Here is a 10,914-nt window from a genome sequence, read left to right as displayed (position 1 = left end):
GAGTCCAGGAGGAATCTGGAGCCTCAGGAAAGCATACTGCCCACCTGTGACTGTTGCAATTTTGTAAGACGTTTTAGTTCAAAGTGGGAGGCTTTTTAATTAAGAATAACTTGAGGTTCCTTCAGTGTGACTAGGTACACTTAAAGGAAGATGCTCCAAAGGAATTTTACACTTGCAGTCAACACTTTGCCACTTCCATCCTTCCCTTCTTGGTGCTAGACATTTCCCAGGATAGCCACTGGTCAGAGAAAGTATTTAAAACACAGAAGCAAAGTGTTTATATATTGTTTATATATTTTCTTACTGCTTTTAGCTATACCTGTTTCACCATAAACCTCTCAAGAGTCATAAGGTTGCAAGGTGGTGATTTATTTTCTTTTCCCTGGTGTTTTAAATATAGATTAAAAAAGGAAAGTTTGAGCTGTGCTTCTGCCTTCCTTCAGTATTGCCTCTTGACAAGATAACATTTGTCAGTTTTACTATGGATAGTAGATATATATTCATTCATTGGAGGTACTAGGTGCTGTCTTGTGATCAATGTCCTACTGATTAAACATGTTTTTTTGCAGAGATAAATTACAGACCTCCTTAATGGGTAAGTCCAGCTGCTCAGTTTTTGCCCTTTATCTTATGTGATCATTTGGGAGAAGAGGCATCGTCTCTCACTATCAGTCAAACAACACTTCTTTCAGTTGCTTATTACTGTTCTGCAGATTCTTCCATGTTTGTGGAAGACACTGCCTGCAAATTTGTGATTCAGAATGAACTACTAATAACTGTTAAGGAAAATTCTTACTGACTGACTTCTGTAACTAACTTTATGTTCCTTTTGTGTATCCTGCTGCCATCAGCTCATTTTAAAGTTTTCCTTATCCACATCAAGAGAAGACCTTAACTTTTGTACACAGGTGTCCAAACATTTTGAATCCATGATAGATTGCCTAGCCAAGAAAAGCAAGGTAGTAAAAAATATCTTGATTTGGTTCACTCTGAACGGTTGATTGTGTACAAAATATAAGAGCAGAGAAGAACACTGAAGAAATTAATTGCATGTCTTGTTCTTGCACTTTAAGTAGTTCAGCAACATATTTGGTTTGCAGTACACGAACTATAGAAAGAGCAAAACTTAAGTAAAAATGAATGGTATAGTTGTCTAACATAGTTCCAGTCTAGTCACAAAGTTTGAATAACTTTGACTACACAATGAGTATTTCTATTCAAAATGTGTAGCTGTTTAATAAACTGTATATTAAAACATTTTCAGTGCACTTGAATCTTCATTATTTGCATGCTTACTGTAATTTAGATGTGACCAATATTATACTAATGTTTGTTCTTACTGTGTATTGAGCATTGATACTCTGGATCACTTACCTTTTGCAGAATAAAAAGATTAAAACAAAAATAGTAGTGTTTTTAGATTTCTCTTTTTAGGCCTTTTCTACAGAGATCTCCAAGTTAATTACACTTGTTAATTTAAAGTACATTAAGCTATATTGAATGCCTCTGTATGTATTTTTATTCAGAATTAAAAATGACCTAAATTCAATTTAGTTTAACTTACTTTGGAAGTGAAATAGGCTACCTTAAATGAAGGTCACTTTAATCCTAACTAAAAGAGTTCACACAATGAGTTTATGAGGCTTGACTACTGCATCTGAAAAAAATAATTTAGATTATTTCACAGTATCACCATGCAGAGAATCCCTCATTCTAGTTTAAAAGCTTATTTTTCACTTTCTAAGAGGTATTCTTATAATTTTATTTAGATAACAGAAGGGAAAATACATTAGAATCATGCCCAATTGGAGTGGATGTCAAGAAAAAAATAGTATTACTAAATAACAGAGCACAAGAAAACAGTGTTTATTGAGAGACATTAACTTTTTTTTTTTTTTAGAAGACATCTCTTACCTGCTTTTCCTTTTCTTCTTGATGTCCCCTGTCATCACACAGTGATGTCATGCTGTGTCATCTTTTGGTATGAAGATTTATGATAAAAAACACCAAATTTTGAGCTTGTTATCACCACTTGATTTCTTTTAAGTGCTAGAATGAGTTAGAAGGAAAAAATTCTGGTCAGAACTCCAGTGCAGATATCTGTGTGCATTGTATATCAAAGACATTGACATCTGATCATAGTTACACGATGTAAGAAAAGTCTTCTAAGAGAGAACTGCTTTTACTTAGCATTACAGAAGCAGACTTAAAAATTTCTTTGTATTCATCTCAAAAACAGTGGCACCAAATTAACAAAAAAATAACTAAGCATGTTTTTTAGGATATGCTTTCACCTTCAGTGCTTACATAGCCAAGTAGAAATTTGAATAGAGTCAGTGTAGACTGTGGCATTAATAGAACGGAAAGTAAAATATATTGAAAGTATACTTTACTGAAATGATCCTGGTAAACAGAAAGCCCAAAATAAGTTCTTCTGTTGTCCAGTGTGTTCAGTGACTTTTCTGGAGCCAAGGTGCTCTAAAGGGATCCTCTTTATTTCATGATACAGTTTCAAATGCTTCTGCTTGACTGAGCATGTGTATCTGCAGAACTTCTAAGACTAGAAAAATTATGCCTCTTTCAAAATACTAAACAATTCCTAGCATCATGTATACCTTTCCCGAGTTTAATAACAATTCTTAAGCAATTTGAATATCACACAGAATTCCTTACACTTATAAACAAAGTAATATCCATATCATTAACATTTAGCTGACCTCAGAGGTATTCATATCATGGTTTATATTCACAGATTTGCTTGAAATATCAGTGATACTTCTGCTGGAGGTAGAAAATTCACATTTTCATTAAGTGGTAGGTCCCAAAATTTGATCTTTTAAACTTTTTTTTTTTTGCTTCCAACCAAGTGATTTTTTTTTTTCCCCAAGCAAAACATGAGTCTTTGTCATTTCTTTCCTCTCTTTTGGTATTTAAAAAGTGTTTATGTTTTTTGTTTGCTTTGTTTTTCCAAAAATGTGATTTATAAGATACAAAGCCACCAACTTTGCTGCTGCTCAGCAAATGTTAGTCTGACTTCAAAGTGTCACTACCATTTGTGTTGATTTGCATCATATATTCTTACTGGATTATATTCACTCCTTGCTGACAACAGCTTCCAGGATCCCAATCACTTTAAATAGAGATGGGATCAGTCAGCTTTATTTATACTTTTGTAGCTATTCACATGCCAGTTCTTCTCAGATGCTACTGTTACCAGCTCTCTAGTTGTGTGGGTTTTGTTACTGTTTCTCCATGAGATTTTTGCAAGTAACTACCAGCTTCTTTTGTACATACTCTGCAAATCTTTTTACTGCTTTAGTATTATAACATCATTTCAAACAACCCAATAAATTAGGAATAACGACAGTTAGTATTGACATACCTAAATCCAACCTTCACTGTATTCTACTCAAGTGCCTGTCCTATAACTTGTGTCCCCCAGTCATATATCATCACTGGGTAAAGAAGTCTAGCTATGAAGCTTTTTTAATGCAGAATCAGCTCTTCAGCTGTAATATATTTAGTAGTGCTCTCTCAAAATAGAAAACCAGTCTAGGATGGCTCTCCTGGTTTATTATTTTTACCTAGAAGCATGTTTTTGAACAGAAACAATACATTTTCTGGGGAAACACAAACCCTGAATTTTACCCATTTATCTTTCTCCAAGCAGTTGATTTTCTCAGGGGGTTATAACACAGGTCCTAGAAATAATGGGATATGTATTACATTCAATTAGACGTGCATAACTACTATTTGCTCTCGTGGTTACATCATACTGTTGTTTCTTTTGCACACACCATCTTCTGCAAAGGTCCTTTGTTCATATGAGAACGGTCATCTCAGTCAGAGGTGTTAACAACATGCAGTTTGCTCATGGTTCACAATCCTGGTGCTTGAAGAGTCTGTCAAATTAATACAAGCTTTTGCTTAGCTTTCAGCTTCTCCTATTTGCTCAATTTGTGTTGTTATTCCTTGTTTATGATTTCAAGCTCTGCGTACTTTTAAAAATCTAACTTCTTTGTCTTACAATATTTTGAGCCTTGGTCACATCTAAGGTGTCAGAACACTATGCAGTCCAATGCTTTATTCAAGTACCATTTCCTCAGCATATTCTAAATTGCCTCATCTGGGGTCTACTTCTCCCAGCAATCTATTACTGTACTATTCCCTCTCCATTTTATTGCAAACCAGGGGCTAATTAGCTTTATAGAATTGGAAGGTTTTCTTAAATATAAAAATCTTCAGTAGTCCTTACCCTAAGACAGACTAATGCCATGCTTTATTATAATACCTTGTAACAGGCAAAAATATACTGAGCTAAAATTTGTCACCCCAACTGTATAAACTACAAAATACTTTCAAACCTTCAGGTTCAAAATATGTAACTTTCATACGTTTTTTTAATTATTATTTTTAATTTTTTTTTAGAATATAATACTCATTTTTTGTAACAGCTTTCGAACTATCCTGTTTTGCCTGGATTGCTGAAAACTGCTAAATATGCCAAATGCATCAGCACTTGCTATTTTCAGAAGGAAAACCTTCTGGTTGACTTGCTTTTAAATAACACCTAGTGCTTCCAGATGTACATTGGAGTGTTCTTTTATTCTTTTCCAGTAGTTTCTGGTATTTCCAGAATTTGAGACTTTAAATGCTCTGATTTCTTCAGTGTCTTTCATTTCTTATTACTGCCAGTGCCATAAATGAGGAGTCATTCTAGGTTCAGATGATTACAGACATTTTTTAATCATGTGCATCATGTGCCTTTTCCTCACACTTAGGAGACAGAAAACTAAAACTCTAAGGGAACATTTATACCAGCAACCTTTCATTATGAAAAATTATAAAGAAAATTATAGTATTGCATTTATAGGCATGAATCAATTCATGCAATAAACAAACAGTAAAAGCCACTTTCCATCCAAAAAAAAAAACAGCCAAGAAACAAACTTAGAAATTTTTGAAGATCTATTTTTGGTTTGTAGATCTCCTTCTAGCTTTGTCAGACAAGTATCTATGGTGCTAGCCAAGAAGAATGTATTAATCCTCAGCAACATAAAGTGGTTATTCCAAGTGGTTGTAATGCAAATACTGATGTAAAAGCTTTTCCCTCTCAACTCTAGAATCTAAGATGTCACTGGCAGAATGTGGTTTGATATCAGATGTTCTGTACTTTTGATAGTTGCATGACCAATCCAGCAAGAGAATATTTTCAAGCATGTTCTTTTTATCCCAGAGATCTTTGACTTCTACTTGCATTTAATCCAAGACAGATTTACAGATTTTTTTAAAACTCGATTTAACATCTGAAACTAACTCATTTTCTAATAATAGTTGACATAAATATGTTGCTCCCAGTGAACCTTTTTTAAAATCCATGTTAAAAGATTATAAACATGAAATACAGGTTTTTCACAGGAATGTGAAAGTTTGTTTGTTTTCTAAATTAGTATTAGGTATTACCATTTTAATTGTCACATTTGCATGAAAGATCTCCATCCATTCTATTTTGCACAAACGGCAGATCTATTCCCAAGGAATATATGAATCAAATGTCTACATAAAGAAATTAACTTACAGCACTGGAAACCAAAGAAATACTTAAACTACTTTTAAATAATTTCTGGAAAAGACAATTAATCAAGATCTAATAGAGAACATATAGCCATACAGATACCTGACCCTGTTAGGGATAACGTTGACACTTATTTATGTTATGGCCAGATGCAATATTTTAACTTGGGGTGATGCAATTTTGTGTGGATCACTTAAAACAGATACCTTTGAATATCCTCTGGATCTTTCGTCAGAGATCTAAGAAGCGTCCTTTTCCTAATGCTAAAGGCTTCAAGAGCTTTTAAAGGAGCCTTTAAATACGCTATAATATGTCTTCTCACACTCTGCCTGTACTCCTTTTTTATCCTTTTTTGTCTCCCTTCCTCTCCTTTCCCATTCCATTCAGTTCACTTACTTTTTTCCCCCTCTGTTGTACTGCAAATTTACTTACAATGTAATTATTTTTTAATAGTTGAAAGCTACTGAAATCCAGCATCACACTTGGATGATGGTTAGCATCCCCTGCTTTGTCCAAATAATGGGGACATTAGGCCTCATTTACACTAACAGATTTGAACATAAATATGCGTGCATGTTTAAATGAGTTGGGGCCCTACCTGGTCATTATTAAAAAGGCAAACCACAGTTGAGATTTCTAATCCCTTGAGTGCACACACACGGAGGCAAAGGCCATAAAAGCCTTTGTTGAAGATAAAAGTATTTTTCCTGGAAGTCTAGAACAAAATCCTACTTCGTACTCAAAAGAAGCTTTGTAATCAGTGGCATCAGGATATTATCTGTAGTACTGGGCCTGGGTTATTCTATTTTTGCAGCTGTTCCTTCTTATAAAGCATCTTAAAGAAAACACTTTGCTTACATGCTGCTATAACATTCCACCAAAGTATTGCAGAGAAAGGAGCATAATTAGCCATATTTGTTCCATCAAGGTTAGTATAGGACAGAATCTGATTGGGTAAAAAAGACATTAGCAATGGTTCTCCTAGGCAAGTAATTTATTCCTATAATTTCTTAGGTATGCTAAGTATGATAAATGCAGGTTACTTTGTCCTTCATTTAAAAGTACTTTCTTAATGGAAGATAGGGGAGGGATATTTCTTTTCTAATCTGCTACCTGTTTCAATGGGGAGCTAAATGTTTTAAATAACGATCCTTTTACATACAAATAATACAATCATTGCCAATACTTATCAGTTGCGCAGTGCTTTTTCATCCATAAATCTCAGGTTGAGACAGACAAATCATGTCAAGGGCTTCTGGAAGTTCCAGTGCTGTTAGAGAGTGGCAGTCCCCTGGCAGCTGGGATTTCTAGGGAGGGGAGGAGAGAAAGGCTGGAAGAAGCATGGAGAAACCAGCAGAACCCCTTGTGAAGGGCATCTTAACCCTGCTGCAAGAGAGGAGAACATTGTAACCACAGTAAGGGAATAAAGTAGTGCAGAACAGAAGAGATTTTGAAAATGGTAAAGGGAGAGAATAAAGAAGCCAGAAGAACTACAGCACACGCAGAAAAAGCAGAGAACACAAAACAGATAAAATCGTTACAGAGAAGAACTTTTAGACCTTGTCTCATTCAACAGGAAAACATATTACGGTCTTTTAAGACACAAAATTGCAGGGGAGGTAACACGTTCAGCTTGGGAAGAAAGAGTGCTGCTTATGGCTAGGAGAACCTGTGCTTTTGTTATGGTCTCAGCAATGCATGAGCAGTCCAGGTTTATCCTTGGCTGTGCGGCTGCTTTGTGCACAGAGCTTTCTAGTCACTTTCCAACAGTTCCAAATAAAATAATTTGCAGACATTTGGTCTGAACAAACTGTTTTAATGTACGTTTGGACATTCAAAATGATGTCCTAACTTTGAGTAGGGCCTCCATTTTCTATCCTAGTTGATATAAAATGTCATAACCACTCAATGGAATCACTATTACTTCTTGGACAAATCAGTCCTCCAATTTCATGGGATTTTCCCTATAAAATAAGGACATTTAAGCTACATTAATATTATCTATTGTATTCATAGAATGGTTCAGGTTGGAAGGGACCTTAAAGATCATCCAGTTCCAACCCCTCTGCCATGAGCAGGGAAAAAAGTCACAGAAGTATGTTCTCCCGTCTGAACCAAACCCAGGCTTCATCATGATTATGTAAGGTATGGTTGTAGCAGTCTTGTTGCTTTTCTACAGAAAGTAGTTGTGAAGGAATTCAAATATGCTCCTACATCAGGCTGTGCATTTCTCCATAGGCAGGGCACTCTGAAGTTCGTTGTCTTTCTGCGATTTGGATAGTACAGCACAAACAGGATAGGCCCCTTTAAATGTCTCTGGTTTATCTGGTTGCTTAGGACAACCCCTGTAAACATCAGAAAAAAAGCTGGGGACCTTGAGGAAATAAATAGGTCATTTTGGAACAGCCAAACTCTGTATCTGTACCTGTATGAGGAGACAGTCTCTGTAAAAATATATATTGCACACTTCTCTCGGAACATTTTATACTTTTAGTCTGTACTTGTTTTATTTTTTGATATATAGCAAAAATAAATATTTTCTGACTGCTTTTCCTCTCATTTTCTACATTGCTTGTGATAAATATTTACTGATTTAATACTTACATATATATATAATGAAATGAGATTATAAAGAAAACTAACTATACAGAAATGAAAACTCTGCTTATCATTTTCATTTGACAGCATGTTTTTATTTTTGAGGTAGCAGCTTTAGAAATATGAAGAGCCTGTCAGAAAGCTGATTAAAAATAGTTCTGGGAAAATTAAAGTGTTACTCTTTCCAATATTGCTATATCTAATTGGCAACTAAACAGAGGGGTTAAGTATTAGCTAGATGGTAGGTATTTCAAAGCTTACCCTTACTGATAAGAACCTTGTACGCTGTTTCAACCTTACACGCGGTTCCATAAAGTTAAATAAAGCCAGCCTGACAATTGTGTCCCTGATATTTTGGAACTCAAGGTTTTTGTTTATTTATTTATTTTTCCAGATGATACTTTAGAAGTGAGATTTAAGTTTTATCTAGTTTGTGTCCTCTCCTGGCCTTCACTACTACTACTTTACTACAAAGAGTTGCTTCAGAAAATGATTATTACTGCTCTACAGTATTACACTTCTATTCTGGATTTAAAGTGTAGTATTTTTTCAGTGTATGTACCCCTTTCATTGTTGTCTGCAAAATAATTGTTATCTGTGAGAGACAGATAGACAAGTGAGCTTGGTCATACATGAACAAGTTAATTTTGAACTCTATATTATGCCTTAAATTAAGAAAGAAATCTCCATTTACTTCTTGTGAATGTTGTAGCTCTCTACCTTGTACTTGGTATAAAAATACACCCCAAACTAGCTTATGGAAAACCCATGACAGTGTCATTATTTCATGTATAAAGCCTATGTTTTTGTGATTAGATAATGAAGAGTCTTAAGCAATAAAGTTATTAAATAAGAGTTAAATAAGAATTAAATATTTCATTTGTGAGGTTCAGTTACCTTAAGAGTTTTTGGCTGAATGCTAGGAACGTCACTCTTCCTTTCCTTTTTGTGAGAGAGAAGAAGGAAATTAAAGAGTTTCTTGTTCAAGTAATCCAAGTTCATATTGTTTTAAGTTTCATGTAGTCTTTAAGTGAGGACAGAATAAAAGGAAAATATAAGTGAGGAAAAAAAAGAGCAAAACTATTTAAATCTTCCACAACTGTCAGAGTTTTGAATGGTAAAAATCTTGTCAAGTTTCCATCATCCTGCTAATTTTGGTGTGCTTTTTACAAAACAAAGTTATTCTGAGTCAACATTTCTCTTCCACCTACTTTATTGCAATAGACATTTAGTCTGATATAGAAGTAGGATGGGACTTGGAGAGTAGCAAACCCACAGTCTGCCAATACCTGCTTCAAATTATCATCTGAAAAAAAACCTTTCCTTTTTAAGTAAAAACACAGTCCTTTAAAGGAATTAGGACTGTTATTAAATTGTCTTTTCAACATTTCAACATTTTGAACCCTATTCATTTTAAAAAGAATAAAGCATCTTTCATGATGATGCAAGTTCCCCCCCCCAAAGGAATCCACATTAAACATAAAAAAAAATCATTTCATAGCATATTGTTCCTCAAGTCCTCAGTTCATATATCTCAGTTTATTATATAACCTCTGTTAATAAATCCTTTTAGTGAGTATTTTACAATACAGGTAAATTCAAAGCTTCTAAAAGTAATAGAACAAAACCAAGTAAACATTGCTCAGCTTATAGAAAATATTACCTTAGCTCTCCTATGAGCTGACTCCTATGCTGCTTATCTTTCTAGAAACAGAAATTTTTATTATAAATACCAAGCAAGATTCAACTGAAAAGATTAAGCAAACAAAATTGTGTTGTTATATGGAAAGGTTCCCTCTGTTCAACAGATCAAATTAAATTTCACATACCCATCTATACAAACATAGATAAAACTTGTATAAGACATACAATACAAAAACACGTTATGAAAGGTAATACAAAATGGAAAATCTTACATGCTATTGCAGAGCTTCAAATGAAAGATACCCACAAATCCTCCTTGCTATGAAAATTACTGTATCAGGCTACAGAGGACACTAATAAGCCTTAGTGGCTCTGATCTGCCCCACCTGGAGGCTCCCCCACACCCTTCAGAGCTCTATTTATTCTGCCCTGAGCTTTCAGCCTCCTACTTAGGCTATGCTAGAGGAATGCTGGTATCTTGCATGGGCCTAGCCTAGGTGTAAAGCTGTTGTGTACTAGCTGTATCTCTAGGGTGGCTTCCTAGCTTGGCTTTGTACCTGTCTCATCACCACAATATTGCCTTATGATATGGGCTGTTGATTGATTCCAGCTGCTGTCTCAGGTCTGTTCTGCTTACCTTGCTCAGATAATATGAGATGGGTTGCTGAGGCTCTTGTTCTGTGGCAGGGGGATCTCTCTTGGCTTGTGCTCCCGTAATGAGCAGTCATACTCTTGCTGCCTCCTAGTATGTTGTATTTCTGTAATATAAATTTGAACTTTCTTAAGTTCATGTAATTTACAGAAGATTCAGAGTACTGCCCACAGCCCAGATGCAATGAGAACTGCCATTCAGTACTGTTTCTTGCATGAAGACCTGTCCCGTGTAAACAGATAGTTGTTCTGTTTTACTTGCTGTGCAGTACAAATTCAGCCTTGGTAGGGTTTTACCATATGTTGCTAAAGAGGTTACTGTGATTCTAACCTTAACTGTTCCTATAAATGCAGATTGCTAGACCTTGACCCCCAGTTTGTCTTTCTACTTTTTTCTCCAAAAATATTTGGCTGCTTTTATTACCCCTATGTCCTCTGCTGCAACA

General features: G+C 35.0%; 1 long non-coding RNA gene across 3 annotated transcripts; it reads right to left on the bottom strand.

Moving 5' to 3' along the window:
* Positions 1–2,568: 2,568 nt before the first annotated feature.
* Positions 2,569–10,439, bottom strand: LOC308199079. Of its 3 annotated transcripts, XR_013954372.1 has the most exons (6): positions 10,090–10,439; positions 9,837–9,877; positions 9,071–9,115; positions 6,738–6,882; positions 3,798–3,902; positions 2,569–3,701 (listed from the first exon to the last, which is right to left on the bottom strand). It is a non-coding gene; the product is annotated as an uncharacterized lncRNA (long non-coding RNA). The 3 variants fall into 3 exon arrangements; XR_013954371.1 differs by having other exon boundaries at positions 2,569–3,902; XR_013954373.1 differs by having other exon boundaries at positions 2,569–3,902; positions 6,762–6,882.
* Between the last annotated feature and the right edge of the window lie 475 nt (positions 10,440–10,914).

The sequence above is a fragment of the Anser brachyrhynchus genome, assembly GCF_964034855.1.
Source record: "Anser brachyrhynchus genome assembly, chromosome: 8".
Classification (NCBI taxonomy): domain Eukaryota; kingdom Metazoa; phylum Chordata; class Aves; order Anseriformes; family Anatidae; genus Anser; species Anser brachyrhynchus.
This window is presented reverse-complemented; position numbering and strand designations above follow the sequence as displayed.